Genomic DNA, 17,685 nt, shown 5'->3' with positions numbered 1-17,685 from the left:
ATAACACAATCGGACTTCAAGGGAGAAATACAGTGCCTTGAGTCGCTTACACCAAACCCTGCTCCCCTGCTTCTGGCAGGGGCATCATTATAAGGGCAGGTCTGATGGGGGGGCAGTGCAGCAGGCCTCTCTCTCAGAAGACCAACACAGAGCCTCCACATGCATTAAGGCTACTGACCCTAGAGTGCTCCAAAGGGTCAGCTGCAGTTCTGGTGGAAATAGGACTAGGCTTTTTTTTTAATTTTTACTTTTTTGTTTAATATATAATTTTTTTTTTCTCTATGGCATCAAGCTTATAGTTTTTTGTTCATTTGTTGGCTTGTTTTTTTTTTTTTTTCCTTATTTGGATCAGTCTTTTTTTTTTTTTTCTTTCTTTTTTCCTTTTTTTTTCCTTTGGAATCAGGCTGTACTTTTTTGTTTGTCTGTTTGCTTTCTTGTTCCTTTCTTTTCTTGGGTCAGGCTTTTTTTTTCTTTCTTATCGGGCTTATCTTAACAAACAAACCAAAGCACACCTAAAGGCCCAAACAGCAAACAGTCCCCAATACAAGCAAGGAGGAACTCCACAGAGGACTGGCCTGTGGGAAAGAGCACCCAAAACACAACAGCAGAGTGCATACAGCATACACCAGAAACACTTTCTGAAGCCCCAGGCCCTGGACAGTGTAGCACCCATTCTTAATATAGTATTATTCTCAGGAGCAGGAAGCATAACAAGCTTTCATAACACACAAAAGACAGAAACCTAGACATAATGACAAGATGGAGGAATTCTCCCCAAAAGAAATATCAAGAAGAAACCACAGTTAGGGATTTGTTCAAAACAGATATAAGCAATATATCTGAACAAGAATTTAGAACAACAGTCATGTAAGAATGATAGCTGGACTTGAAAGAAGCATAGAAGACAACAGAGAAACCCTATCTGCAGATATAAAAGACCTAAAAACTAGTCAGGCCAAAATAAAAAAAAAATGTTATAACTGTGATGCAAAATCAACTGATGTAATCACAATGAATGGAAGAAGCAGAGGAATGAATAGATGAGATAGAAGATAAAATTATGGAAAATAATGAAGCTGAAAAGAAGAGGGAAAGAAAACTGTTAGATCATGAATATAGACTTAGGGAACTCTGCAGTTCCACAAAGTGCAATAATATCCATATCATAGGAGTCCCAGAAGAAGAAGAATGGGAAAAAAAGGGGCAGAAGGTCTACTTGAACAAATTATAGCTAAGAACTTCTCTAATCTGGGAAGGAAACGGGCATTCAAGACCAAGAGGCACAGAGAACTCCCCTTGAAGTCAACAAAAACAGGTCAACACCAAGACATATTATAGTGAAACTTGCAAAATACAAAAATAAAAAGAGAATTCTGAAAGTAGCTAGGGACAAAACGTCCTTAACCTACAAGAGTAGACACATAAGGCTGGCAGCAGACCTGTCCACAAAAACATGGCAGGCCAGAAGGGAGTAGCGTGATATATTCAGTATGCTGAAGGGGAAAAATATGCAGCCAAGAATACTATTTTCAGGAGGCTGTCATTCACAATAGAAGGAGAGATAAAGAGTTTCCAAGTTAAGCAAAAAATTAAAAGAGTTCATGAACACTAAACCAGCTCTGCAAGAAATATTACAGGGACCCTTTGAGTGGGAAAGAGACCAAAAGCAACAAAGCCTAGAAAAGGAGACAATCTATATGAGCAACAACTTTACAGGTAATACAATGGCACTAAATTCATATCTATCAATAATTTCTCTGAATGTAAATGGACTAAATGCTCCAATCAAAAGACACAGGGCATCAGAATGGATAAAAAACAAGACCCATCAATATGCTGCTTACCAAAGACTCATTTTAGACCCAAAGACACCTCCAGATTGAGAGTGAAGTGGTGGAGAACCATCTATCATGCTAATGGACATCAAAAGAAAGCTGGAGTAGCCATACTTATATAAGACAAACTAGATTTTAAACCAAAGACTGTAATAAGAGATGAAGAAGGGCACTATATCATAATAAAGGGTCTATCCAACAAGAAGATCTAACAGTTGTAAATATTTATGCCCCCAACTTGGGAACACCCAATTATATAAATCAATTAATAACAAGTTTAAACTCATCAATAATAATACAATAATAGTAGGGGACTTTAACACCCTATTAACAGCAATGAACAGATCATGAAAGCAGAAAATCAACGAGGAAACAATGGTTTTGAATGACACGCTGGACCAGATGGACTTAACAGATATATTCAGAGCATTTCATCCTATAGCAAGAGAATACACATTCTTTTCAAGTGCACGTAGAACATTCTCCAGAATTGATCACATACTGGATCACACAAATCAGGCCTTAACAAATACAAAAAGACTGAGATCATACCATGCATGACAATGCTACAAAACTTGAAGTCAACCACAAGAAAAAATTTGGAAAGACCACAAATACATGGAGGTTAAAGAACATCTTACTAAAGAATGAATGGGTTAACCAGGAAATTAAAGAAGAAATTAAAAAATACATGGAAGCAAATGAAAATGAAAACACGACAGTCCAAAATCTTTGGGACACAGCAAAGGCAATCATAAGAAGGAAGTATATAGCAATACAGACCTCCTCAAGAAGCAAAAAAAGGCTCAAATAAACAACCTAATCTTATACCTAAAGGAGCTGGAAAAAGAGCAGCAAGTAAAGTCTAAAACCAGCAGAAGAAGGAAATAATTAAGATCAGAACAGAAATAAATGATATAGAAATAAAACAACCCTTTTGATGAAACTAGGAGCTGTTCTTTGAAAGAATTAATAAAATTGATAAACCTCTAGCCATATTTATCAAAGAGAAAAGAAAAAGGACTTGAATTAAATCACAAATGAGAGAGGAGAGATCACAACCAAACTATAAAATACAAAACAATTATCAGAAAATATTATTAGCAATTATATGCCAACAAATTGGGCAGTCCCTTGGGAAGAATGGATAAATTCCTAGAAACATATAAACTACCAAAACTGAAATAGGAAGAAATAGCAAACTTAAACAGACGATGACTAGCAAAGAAATTGAATCAGTAACTAGAAATCTCCCAGCAAACAAGAGTCCAGGGCCAGATGGCTTCCCAGGGGAATTCTAACATTTAAAGAAGAACTAATACCTATTCTTCTCAAACTGTTCCAAAAAAATAGAAATGAAAGGAAAACTTCCAAACTCATTCTGTGAGGCCAGCATTACCCTGATTCCAAAATCAAAGACCCTACTAAAAAGGAGAATTACAGACCAATACCCCTAATAAACATGGATGCAAAAATTCTTAAAATATTAGCAAATCGAATCCAACAGTACCTTAAAAGAATCATTCACCATGATCAAGTGGGATTTATTCCTGGGCTTCAGGGGTGCTTCAATATCCACAAAACAATATACATGATATATCACATTAATAAAAGAAAGGATAAAAACCATATGATCCTCTAAATAGATGCAGTAAAAGCATTTGACAAAATAAAACATCCTCTCTTGTAAAAATCCTGAAGAAAGTAGAGAGAGAAGAAACATACCTCACCATAATAAAGGTCATATATCAAAAACTCAGTTAATGTCACCCTTAGTGGGAGAAAACTGAGCTTTTCCCCTAAGGTTAGGAACATGACAGGGATGTCTACTTTCACCACTGTTGTTCAGCATAGTACTAGAAGTCCTAGCTTCAGCAGTCAGACAACAACAACAAAAAAAATAAAAAGCATTCCAATTGGCAAGGAAATAGCCAAACTGTCACTCATCACTGACAACATGATACTCTGTAGAAAATCTGAAAGCACCACCAAAAAATTGCTAGAACTGATTCATGAATTCAGCAAAGTCACAGGATATAAAATCAACATACAGAAATCTGTTGCATTTCTATACACCAATAATGAAACAGCAGAAAGAGAAATCAAGGAATTGATCCCATTTACAATTACACCCCAAACCATAAGATACCTAGGAATAAACCTAACCAAAGAGGTAAAAGATCTGTATGCTGAGAACTATAGAACACTTAGGAAAGAAATTGAAGATGACACAAAGAAATAGAAGAACATTCCATGCTCGTGGATTGGAAGAACAAATATTGTTAAAATGTCTATACTACTCAAAGCAATCTACACATTCAGTGCAATCCCTATCAAAACACCACCAGCATTTTTCACAGAACTAGAACAAACAATCCTAAAATTTGTATAGAACCAGAAAAGATCCTGAATAGCCAAGGTAATGTTGAAAAAGGAAAGCAAAGTGGGAGGCATCACACTCCCAGACGTCAAGCTGTATTACAAAGTGATTAAGTAATGATTAAGACAGTATGGTACTGGCACAAAAACGGACACATAGATCAATGGAACAGAATAGAGAACCCGGAAATGGACCCACAACTATATGATCAACTAATGTTTGACAAAGCAGAAAAGAATATCCAATGGAACAAAGACAGTCTCTTCAAAAAATTCTGTTGGGAAATCTGACAGTGACATGCAGAAGAATGAAACTGGACCACTTTCCTACACCATACTCAAAAATAAATTCAAAATGGATAAAAGATATAAATGTGAGATAGGAAACCATAAAAATCCTAGAAGAGAACACAGGCGGCAACTTCTTTGACCTCAGCCACAGCAACTTCTTACTAGATGTCTCTGGAGGCAAGGGAAACAAAAGCAAAATGAACTATTGGGACCTCATCAAGATAAGAAGCTTCTGCCCAGGAAGGAAACAATCAACAAAACTAAATGGCAACCAACGGAATAGGAGAAGATATTTGCAAATGACATAGCAGATAAAGGGCTAGTATCCAGAATCTATATAGAACTCATCAAAATCAACATCCCAAAAATAAATAATCCAGTTAAGAAATAGGCAGAAGACATAAACAGACATTTCTCTGAAGAAGACCTACACAAATGGCTAAGAGACACATGAAAAAATGCTCAACATCATTCATCAACAGGGAAATACATATCAATACCACAATGAGATACCACCTCACACCTGTCAGAATGGCTAAAATTAACAACTCAGAAAACAAGAGATGTTGGTGAGGTTGGGGAGAAAGGGAAATCCTTTTGCACTGTTGGTGGGAATGCAGATTACTACAGTCACTCTGGAAAATAGTATGGAGTTTCCTCAAAAAGTTAAAAATTGAATTACCCTAAAACCCAGTAATTGCACTACTAGGTATTTATCCAAAGGATACAAAAGTGCTGATTCACAGGGGGCACATGTACCCCAGTGTTTACAGCAGCACTAACAACAATAGCGAAATTGTGGAAGGAACCCAAATGTTCATTGACTGATGATGAATGGAAAAGAAGAGGTGGTATATGTATACAATGGAATATTATTCAGCCATCAAAAGAATGAAATTTTGCCATTTGCAACAACATGGATGGAACTAGAGGGGATTATGCTAAGTGAAACAAGTCACGCAGAGAAAGACAAATATCATATGGTTTCACTCATATGTGGAACATAAGGAACAGCACGGAGGACCATAGGGGAAGGGAGGGAAAACTGAATGGGAAGAAATCAGAGAGGGAGACAAACCATGAGAGACTCTCAACTCGGGGAAACAAACTGAGGGTTACAAAAGGGAGGGGGTTGGGGTGATGGGGTAGCTGGCATCAGAAGGCACATGATGTGATGAACACTGGATTTTATGTGCTACTAATGAATTATTGAACACTACATCTAAAACTAATGATATGTTGGCTAACTGAACATAATAAAAAAATAAAATAAAATAAAAAACAAAGAATTTTCTGCCATGATTGAATGTTCCATGTTTACTGTGCCCAATATGGCAGAGTACTGAATACTTAAAATATTTCTACTGTGGCTGAGTTATATATATAATTGGGGGGAAAAGATTTTTCAAACCTAAGAGATGAGCAGAACTTCAATTAGGACATTTTTGTAATAAATTGTCATATTTTTTATTGAAATATAATTAACATACAGTGTTATATTAGTTTCAAGAGTACAATATAATGATTCAATGATTCTATACTCAGTGCTCATCTTGGTAAGTGTACCAAATTGCAATCTCTAATATCCCTCAAAATGCTTTGTTTTACAGCATCCTTTTGATAGACAAAACTTGTCATAGTCGGCAGGATCCAAAGTGTCTTACCTTCATCCCTGGCACTGCCTTAGAATGGATTAAGGTACCTACCAAGAGTCCACTGTGCTCTGTCATCTCCTCGGTGGCTTCGGAACATGGTGGTAAGTCCTCCTGGTTCCGAACCTCGCACCTTGGTTGAGGTTCAGGGCTTTATTTGGATGTCTTTTATTGGCTTTGGTCCTCATTCATTTTTGAGGATAGGATTCCATCTTCACTCTTTTCTGTATTGTTTATTAAACTGTGTTTTATTGAGTTGACCAAAAAAAGTAGAAATGAGATGTCTCTATTATCTTTTCATATTTACATACTTAGGATAAGAAAGAGGGATTGGAAAATAAATTTGTCTGTCTTTACCATGCTACCTGAAATTTCCTCCTTTTTTTTGGTTTTTGTTTTTCATTATTTTTTAATTGAAGTATAATTAACATGAAGACAAAAACAGACTCTTAAATACAGAGAGGAAACTGGTGGTTGCTAGAGGGGAGGTTGGTGGGGGGATGGGTGAAATAGATGAGGGGGATCAAGAGTGCACTTATCATGATAAGAACTGAGTAATATATAGAATTGTTGGATCATTATATTGTACAGCTGAAATTAAAATAACACTGTATGTTAATTATACTTCAATAAAGATGTAATAAACTGTTATAAAAATAACTCTTGTCATAATATCTACAGTGAGCAATTGCAGCATTTTGTAAGAATTAAATATATTGCCCACAATTTAGAAGGGGAGAGAAAGGAGGACTGAAGATGTTAAGTCATTCATTCATTTATCAAACATTTATGTTCTGTTATATGGCATCTACTGTGTTGGATCATGAACATTAAAAAAACAGGTAGGATGTCTGCCTTGAAAACTCTTATATTTTAATGGAAAAGATTCATAACCAAACCTGTTTAGCTAATTTTGATGAATGTTAAAAGAGTGATATATAAGATTATAGCTTTGGTCAGAAGAAACTTTCCATAGGATGGGTTGTGTGTTGAGCAAGGGAAGAAAGGATTGCTTTAGAGATGGAGTGACTGTCAGTCTGAATCATGAACAATGAGTCAGTGTAAGGTATTCAAGGTGTTGTCACCTGCCATGGAAACAAAGACCTTCAAATTAGCAGTTGCCAAAATTGTGACGATAGAAAACCAAAGTTGTGTGAGTGGAATATTAGGAGCAAATGCTATTACCAGCCTTTGATTCTTGGACTGATTTATTTGAGCTTGGGCTAAACTGCAGCATATAACATGATTACTCGGAGTATATATTTCATTCTGAAAGACAGAAACATACTTTCAGCATGTTCTCTCTCAACTGGTGCTGTAATTGAGTCATTCTCTGTATCTCTGACTACAGAGATAGCTGTGCAAAATCATCAATTCATTAGAGAATTTACTATATTCAAGGAACTTCAAGATGTCAGAACATATATAAAATACAGTGTTGGTTGTGAACAATGACATTAATCAGTCTCAGGTTAATAATACAGAAACTCCCATAAGGCTTTCAACAGAGAGGAAATAATTTAGGGAATTAGATACAGATGTTAGAGGGCAAATTCAAGATAAAATGAGATGACATTAAAAACAGGTAGTAACTCTTGGACTATGGGAACTAATAGAAGCAATTAATGTTATAAGGGTAGAGAAACTTGGAAGAGGGTACCTGTGAAGTTGGGGCTCAGATTTCTGAGGGCAAGTTGCTGCTCAGCTGATTGATGCTCATACCTTTGAGAGTGCATGATAAATTAGTTTTGATAAACCGAAGAAGCTGGAGGGTGAAAAGCAGGACATTGATATTCCCTATTTTCTGTTTTAAATTCTTAGTGCACCTTTTGTAGAGCCTGATAAATCAGTGAGAAAGTAAAAAGTATATTTGTAGTGTCTCCAGACTTAGCATCCCAACTAGGAGACACCGTTTGGAATGGAGTAAAATAATTACCATCCTGGTTGACTTCATTGGTCAGTCAGCATTCAAATATGCCCTCTATATATTTTAACATTCATGTCATGCCAATATATTCATGTTTGCACCTAACAACATGTAATAATCTTTTATGCAAAAGAAGACTGTTTCTACAGTTTTTCTTTCTTTTTTTTTACTGTTTCTACAAAAGTGTGAGAAACAAAATCCTAGCAGTCACAGCATGATCTTTGGGCACCACCAGTCCTGGTATCCATCTGCAAGCAATGTAAATTTCTCCACGCATTCAGTCACAGTGACTACAGAATATTCTGTAATTTAGGAGATTAAGTTAAAAAGCTAAATACCACCAGGAATTCTTATATAACATGATAAAAGGACAGAAGAGTAGTTAGCATAAATAAGAATAATTATTATAAACCTGTGTGTGTGAGAGAATGTATATCATTTTATGTATATACACAAAATACAAAAGGAAGAAAATGTACATAACTGCATCAGTTCTTGTTTGTATAACAGATAAGAGGCTGTGATTAACTGACATAGTTTCCATCTTCAACCACTGATCTCTTGGTTAAGTTTCACCCAGTTAGCACTTTAATTGTTCTAGTTTTATCTGCTTGGGTAATATAACTGTTGTCACCTGCCATGGAAACAAAGACCTTCAAATTAGCAGTTGCCAAAATTGTGACGATAGAAAACCAAAGTTGTGTGAGTGGAATATTAGGAGCAAATGCTATTACCAGCCTTTGATTCTTGGACTGATTTATTTGAGCTTGGGCTAAACTGCAGCATATAACATGATTACTTGGAGTATATAATTCATTCTGAAAGACAGAAACATACTTTCAGCATGTTCTCTCTCAACTGGTGCTGTAATTGAGTCATTCTCTCATGCCACCATCTTCTAAGCGATATAGTTAAGACTAGTGAATTCCATAGTCAGAAATCAATTTTAAGGCTCATTTTGATATGAAATGAATTTCTTGACAAAAAAACTTTGGGTAGAATAATAAAGCATAAGTAAATCATTCCTTAATTTCACAGATTTTGATACTGGCAGAAGACTTGTGGACATGAAATGCATGTTCATGGCAACATTACATGTTTATTTTAGTGACATAAAGTAGTTGACATCTCCATGTTGAAAGGGATCCAGTATAATCAGTCTACCACCAGGAGTCTGGCTGTTCCCTCTAGAGATTTGGGCCATATTGACAGCTCTATATTAAGGTCAACATCTGTCCTTTCTGTTGGCAGATAAGGTACTCAGGAGTGGTGGCAGCGAGATCAGACTCAGTGAGGAAAGTTGACTTTTGTTGAGCACGTATATAGACTCCTTCTCTGTTATCATGACCATAGCATATTTGGGTTCATTAAAGAGGCACCAGAATGGCTGGGAAAGGGGCTTACTGATGTCCACAGAGAATGTATATTATCCACCTCCTTACACATAGATGAGCATTCAGATAAAATCAGACACTGTAACATCTTTGTCCTTTTCTAAAAATTTATACTTAGTCATCTTCCAATCTTTTAGTCTTCCATCTTATTCTTTTTGGTTCCTGACAATAAGGCCAAACTGTTAGCCATCACCCATTAATTTGTGCAGATCCATATTTCTAACCATTTCTTAGTATAAAGTAGATAACTTAAAATATACTCTTCCAGGTTCTGCTTATTGGTAATATTTCTCTTCACTACTGTTTTTCAGGGAAGTTCTTGTTTGAGGTTGTGGTGTTGTAGGCATCCAGATCTGATTGATACTAGTATAGAATGAAAAAAAAATGTTAAACAAGCAAAACATTTTTATTTTTAATCAGCCAATGGTACTTATGTACTTTAAGGTTGTTAAGTGTGGATTGAGGGAGGAGAGAGGATGTAACTCTAGGAGTAAATGCTCCAGGAGTCTTGTTCAACTTCTTGTGCTTCTGGATCCTTCTCTACTACAACCAGTTTCTTCTTGTATTTGATTTGTACTTGATGATAGACTGTTGCTATGAATGGCCAAATTTTTGGTTTACTGAGTCAGATAGGTGTGTCTACACTTCATGATAGGCTACTGAGATCCCATTATCACTTGGTGTCATGTGTCAGGTATCTGGTCTCTGTCAAGGGCTTAAAAACAAGACAGGAGTAGTTTTTCACAGAGAATAGTTATCTTCAGTAGATTTCATGGTGTTGCGGAATCTTAGTCCTAGAATCACAATGCATAGTGCAGAGGAAGAGACCTGGAGCTCAGAGATAACAACTTAAATAGCATAGATGGTCTGTGAGAGCAAAAGGGAGCTTGAACCCCAGAGGCATAAAGATCTTTATAACCCTTGAAAAACATTATTTTCTAGTAGACTATTAGCCATTAAACTAGGTTGAGTTAGAGAGTAACGCAAAGTGTTTGCTTTTTAAAAAAAATTTAGAGAGTAACATGAAGTATTTGCAATATAATAATAGATTTGTGAGTGAGGAGGATAATACTAGACATAGGAAATCTAATTAAGGTATTTTTTACATTAGATCAAGCCAGAGATGATAAGGAAATGAATATGTTAACTTACTTGGTGAAAGGAATTTTAAGATTAGCCTGAATTATACAAGTGGGCCCAATGTAATCAGAAGGGTCCTTATAAGATGAAGGTAGGAGTGCTGGAGTTAGAGAAAGATATGAAAATGCTGCACTACTGCCTTTGAGAATGAAAGTGGCCATGAGCCAAGGGATGCAGGCAGCCCCAGAAGGTGGAAAAGGCAAGAAAACAGATTCTCTACTACAACCTTCAGGAGGAATACTACCTTGCTGACACCTTGATTCAAGCTCTGTGAAACTTCTGATCTTTTGAACTGTAAGATAATAAATGTATGTTGGTCTAAGCCAAGATAATTGTGATAATTTGGCACAGCAGCAATAGATAACTAATATAAAGTGGAAGGAGCAATAGGGAATAGCAAATCTTCCAGCTACCAATATGATTTTTAGGAAATGTGAGAGTGCTACAAGGCCTGGCTCATCATCATCTATTGTTTCAGTTAATGTAAAAGTGTGAGAAATTTAATGAAGAATTTCAGTAGTTGTGAAGTTTGAAATGAATTTGAAGTGAATTTCATGATGGTAGGGGTGAGCAGAAAAGAGAAAGTTCATGTTGATGTAAGAAAGGATAGCTCAGTGGTGGATTCCATTTATAAAATGACCAAAGATAACAGTAATGTGTAGCATTATATTAAGTATTCAATCATACCTTTAATTTTAGGATTTTATTTTTTAAATTTTGTAATGTCCTTGCACAAATAATTCTCCAAAGCATAGTTGAGTTTTTCTGTGTTCATCTAATCCCCTGTTGTGTTTTCTTATTTTTCTCTTTTTGGAGGAAAATTTTTAAAAATTAAAAAGAAAATGGCTGCACAGGGTAAAAAAAAATGGCCATATAATGTATTTTCATATGATAAGGAAATGCACAAGGACAATTATTTACACACACACACACACACGCGTGCACACACACACACACACACACACACACACACACCATCCATACCAAAAAGCAGAATATTACAAGTGGCCCAGAAAACTTTGTCATAGCGTATTTATCATTTCTCTAAAAGATCACCAGGTTAATCATTTCCATTACTGATTTTTTTGGTTGATTTTGAAATATATATGAATGAAACTGTCAGTATATATTATCCTGTAATTGGCGTCTTTTGTTCAATATCTTATTTTTGAGTTTTCTTTCAGTTGTTGAATGTAGTAGTAGTAGTAGGAGGAGTTTTTTTGGTTTTTATTTTATTTTGTTTGTTTTTTTTTTTCCTCCAGCTTGGGATTATTATGAATAATCCTATTATAAACATTTTTATGTATATCTTTTGTGCACAAAAAGAAATACATATTTCTTTTGAGTATGTACGTAAGAATAGAACTGTTCAGCTCAGGTCATGATCTCAGGGTCCTGGGATCGAGCCCTGCATCGGGCTCCCTGCTCTGCGGGAAGCCTGCTTCTCCCTCTCCTGCTCCCCATGCTTGTGTTCCCTCTCTCACTCTCTCTGTCTGTCAAATAAATAAATAAAATCTTAAAAAAAAAAAAGAACTGTTGTTTATTCAGGTTTTAAGATTTGGTAGATATTTCAAAATAGTATTCCATATCTTTATCAATTGGCACACCCCCATTAGAAGAGTATGAATGCTAGTTCCTCGGCATCCTCATTAGAAATTGTTAGTTTTGTTGTCATTCTTAGCATTTCTGTTGGATGCAAGGTGGTATTCCTTCAAGGCTTTACTTTCCCCAATGAGTTAATTTTTCATGTTCATTAACCTTTGGATATTATCTTTTATGAAATACTTTTTCAAGACTTTTGACTACTCTTAAAAATAGTTGCCTTAATTTTTAAAAATTTATTTTAGGATGTTTTAATATACTGTGGATGAGTCATTTGATGAATGTCTGTATTGCAAATATATATACATATATATTTATGTATTATTTAACGCTTAATACTTTATCCATATTTTCCTTTGTGAGTAGTGTTTTTAATGTCCAGTTTAAATAATCCTTGTCTATTGGGGCGCCTGGGTGGCTCATTCGTTAAGCATCTGCCTTCGGCTCAGATGATCCCGGGGTCCTGGGATTGAGCCCCGCATCAGGCTCCCTGCTCAGCAGGAAGCCTGCTTCTCCCTCTCCCTCATTTGTGTTCCGTCTCTCTCTGTGTCTCTCTCTGTCAAATAAATAAATAAAATCTTTAAAAAAAAATCCTTGTCTATTCTAAAGTAATGAAGATATTCTTTTATGTTATCTTTTAAAAGATTAGTATTCTACCTTTTTTAATTTGTCTAAAAATTCAACTGAAATTTTTTTTTGTTTATATTGTGAAGAGCAAGATTTGTTTTATTTCCTATGTGAATATTCAATTGACTCAACATAATATATTGAAAATTCCATCACTATATTAAGAGTCATAAATTAAATTTTGCCATAAATTAAATTATTATGTATGTGTGGGTTTGTTTCTGGACACTAATTTATTCCATTTGTCTATTTGCCTTTTTGCCAAATCACCCTATCTGCATTATTTTAGCCTTATAGGAGCTCCTAATTATCAGATAGTTTAAATCTACTAATTTTGTACATCTTTATTAAGATAGTCTTGGATCATGTTGGCTCTTCTTGGTTCACTGCAGTGCCATATACATTTTAGAATCAGCTTGTCAGTGTCACACACACAAACATACATACATAACTCCTATGATTTTGGTTGTGATTGACATTAATATGCAGATAAATTTGGATAGATTTGCTATATATACACCTAAAATTTTTTCAGTCTAATTTCCAATCACTCCTCTATGATTTCTAAATGAACTACATCTACAGTACCACATAGAGAAGGAGTTACAAATGTAGCATCATAGGTTAAAAAACAAGTCAGCACTGATGTTAAAAACTTTAAAAATGTAAACATTTGCATAGTAATAATATAGTATTTAAATTGTCTATGCTTTTGCTCCTTCTATTGTTCCTTCCTTCTCTTCTGGCTCTTATAGTTTCTTCACTATAATTTCCCCATGTAATATAAAGAAGAATAAACTTTAAATTGGATAATCTGTATTGTGGTCCTGGCCATATCTATAAATGACAGGACTTGGAGCAATGTACTTAAAATTCTGTATAAAATGTGTCCTTAGGAACATAGGCTATGGAATTAAATTGCCTGTGTCAAATCCTAATTCCACCATTTACAGCCAGGGAAATGTTGTTAACAAGTTATTTAGCTTTTCTGTTCCTTAGTTCTTGTTCTTTCATCTGCTAAATAGAGTTGATTATGTATGGGGATTAAATGAGTTAATACATATAAACTACTTTGAAGAGTACCTGTAATATAGTAAGCATGAATAAGTGTTTGTTTTCAATTATTATACCTATTTCTTTTGTAGTGCTATTTTTAAAGTGAATTGTTTTATGAAAATATGTGAAAATAATTTGAAAAAGCAAGAAGTGTCATACAAAAGTAAAACTTAACAATCATTTTGTTTTATAGAAGTTACTCTTATCAGGAGCCCAGATTATTTGTCTATATATTCATCTTTTTCCACCATTAGAATAATTTTGAAAACTATCAGTATTTTCACTACACACACACATATAATATGTATCATACATATAATATTATCAAAAGATTTGGAAATGTCTTCACAGACTTCATAACTTATTATCAGATAACATACTTTTTTTTGTTATTCTCACTCTTCTTAAGACTATACTCTTAGCAAAATTCAAACTTGAAGAGGTTTGGCACCTGGGTTATAGGCCAATGTGCTTGGAAAGAGGGGAAATTGGATCACTCACTTACTTATATCACTAACTTTGTGGCATAGACTTAAAATAAGTTCAGTGGAGGATGAGAAACAATTTCAGCTGTCTGATCAAATTTGAAACTCATAAATTTTAAGTCAAATTGAAAGATATATTTGAATGACAAGGAGTGAAATTTACATCTTAAAAACCCAATATTGAAACTCTAGACATAAAATTCAACCTTGGGTATCTTTAACCCCATTTTTAATAAAACCTTGAAGAATAGCAATTTCTAGGATGTCTAATATAAAATGTCAAACATTATCTCCATTAATAAATGCTCTGTAAAGAAAACTCAGATACACACACACACACACACACACACAATTGATCAGTGTTAACATGAAATAAGCAAAAAATCTACCCTTATAGAATCTGTGAAAATATATAGATTAATTTATATTCATTAGTAGATAAATCTCTTAAAGAAATTTTCTTTAAGAAGGAGTACTAAAAACTGTTAGAATTTTGGTAGAGTGACTACTTAATGAAAAATTCATAAGAAATTATTCTATATATAATAGAAATATTTGACCTTTAAAGTCTGGACTAATGCTATTGAGTTGAAATGTAATGAAAGTCAAATACAAAACTTATATTTTTCATAGAAATACTTAAAACTAAAATAGAAACATAATGTGATTAATATTTATTATATATTTTATTTAAACAATTATATGTAAGCTATTATTTCAACATGTACTCAGCATAAGAAATTGATATGGCGATATTTCACATTTTTTTTATTCATCCGAAGGTTTTGAAATCCAATGTATATTTTATATTTAAAACACAGCTGAATTTGGAGTGGCCACATTTTACATGCTCAATAGCTACATGTGACTAGTGATTACTGTGTTGAACAGAACAGATCTAGATGGTATGAGAAAATATAGGTGAGGTCTATACAAATGGTGCATACAGTGTACAGAGGTAGTCATCTGATTTTTGGCAACTTTTAGCCCCAAGGCAATTTTTAGCCCCAAGGCAATTTTTAGCCCGTAAACCTCCCTGCCAGATAAAAAGTTTTCAAGATATTTATATCTTACTTTTTATGAGACATGTATGTGATAGATTTTATGTTCATTACTCCTTAAATTTCCAGCATATTTTATAAAATATCAATTTATCAGCCAATCTTTAAATTAAGAAAGCAGAAGTGAAAGCAGAGGGAACTATTTAATAGTAAGAATTAAGGGGTATCTTACCAAAAGAAATGCAGGATATAGAAATCAGAAGACTGCCTTTAGGAAATTTGATGTATAGGCCACTCATGAAGGTCCTCTCCAATTACCCCAGTTATCCAGATAAATTAATGGAATTTCTAACACCTGAAGCAATGCCACTTTTCCTGACACAGGGGTAAGAGCCAAAGCAAATTAAACCCTGGACCTTAAAGACTGAGCTAAGAGGTGATACATGCCACTTTTTGCAGAGTACCTTGACCAATCCTAACTTTGGAGTAATGTGACATGCAATTCTAACATGTACAGAAAGGAGAAGTGTATTTGTGAACAGCCCCAAGAATGCCACAGGACATGATAGAAGCCATGTTAAATAAAATAATGGCAGCCAATTTTAATGACTTGATGAAAGTCATATATCTCCAAATTAAAAAGATACACTTAAGTCCTAAAAGGTTAATAAGTATTAATTCCATATCTAAATGTGCAGTGGTAAAATATATCAATGAGAAATAGTAGAAGAAACTCTAGATAGAGGCATTTGGGTGGCTCAGTTGGTTAAGCGTCCAATTCTTGATTTCAGCTCAAGTCATGATCTCAGGGTTATGAGGTTGAACCCCTTGTTGGGCTCTGCGCTGGGCTTAAGATTCTCTCTCTCCCTCTCCCTTTGCCCCCCTGCCCCTCTAAAAAAAAAAAAAAAGAAAAGAAACTCTAGACAGAAGAGAGATTATCTACAAATTGATACAATGTTTAATACAAGACTGGCAGAAGATTTCTATAAAAACAATACCAGAAAATGTATATTTAAAGGAACCCAAAGGGAAAGGTTCTAACAAGCAGTTATGAACACAGGTTATGGTAAACATATTGGTAATTTCTAAATTTGATTAATTGGCTTGTCATTGGGAATGCTTAGTTGTGTGTGACTAAGCTGGCTTCTCTACAGTACTCTCTTTGTAATGTGTCAATTTGGCTAAACAAAACTACATTTCCCTGAATTCCCTTCCCTGTGTGTTTCTAGTTAGCCTGGGTGAGAAGAGACATTTTTTTTTTTTCATGAGATTTTGGCAATCAGTAGTGAAGTAAAAGACTTTTTTTTTTTTTTTAATGGTTGGAAGTTTGGGGAAGATGTTTGTATCTCACGCTTCTTTGCTTATCTGGGAGGTTACCTCATTGAGGTGGGAGAGCTTTGGGCCAACAGCTGATCTACCTCTTTCAGCTTCTCTGCTTCCTGGACCAGCTGTGTACTTAGCACTGTAAAGTCACACTTCAACTTCTCCTTCAGGACACCCGGATTCCATCTTCTAAATTTAGGACACCCAGTTAACAATGTTGGAGATGATAAGAAGATGAACATGAATTTCCAGTCTTTCTTTAGGGATTCCAGATTGCTCATGGTCATGGATCCCAGCTCATTCTCGTGGGATTAAACTTGTCTCTACTCTCCCCTTATTTACATATGATTTCATATTATTTGGACTTCAACCTTCAGCATCAGACACAAAGCAGCTGTAAAGAGACAGTTTAACCTCTGCCACAATTGCATAATGTCAAATCCCTTCGATGCTTCGCTCACTTCATATGTAGGAGTGGTTATGTTTCTTTTATTGAACTCTGACTAATACAAAATTTGGCATTGATAGTGCTTCTGATAGAACAGAATCTTAATTATGTGTTCTCTGAAATCATTTTATGCTATCTGAAATTGACCTAAGATTTAATGGCATTAATGACTCTTCAGTGATAAAAGAACAAAATGGTAGCTTATGACATGCAGTGGTAAATTACTACCTGTTGATAATTAGTGCAAGTGTCTATCTCCAAAAGGTAAAATTCCTGGTGACAAAGCATTTTGCCATAGGAAATGCTAGTAAATATAAGGATTATATTAGTATCTCATAAGTGCACTAGAGAACATGTAGTAAGAAGATCTTAAGCTCAAGGCCTTAAGTTATTTCCCAACTTGGGGCACGTGGGTGGCTCAGTTGGTTAAGCATCTGACTCTTGCATTCGGCTCAGGTGGTGATCTCATGGCTAGCGGTATCAAACCCTGCATCAGCCTCTTGGCTCAGCGGGGAATCTGCTTAA

Source organism: Zalophus californianus, chromosome 6 (assembly GCF_009762305.2).
Source record: "Zalophus californianus isolate mZalCal1 chromosome 6, mZalCal1.pri.v2, whole genome shotgun sequence".
NCBI classification, from domain to species: Eukaryota; Metazoa; Chordata; class Mammalia; order Carnivora; family Otariidae; genus Zalophus; species Zalophus californianus.
This window is presented reverse-complemented; position numbering follows the sequence as displayed.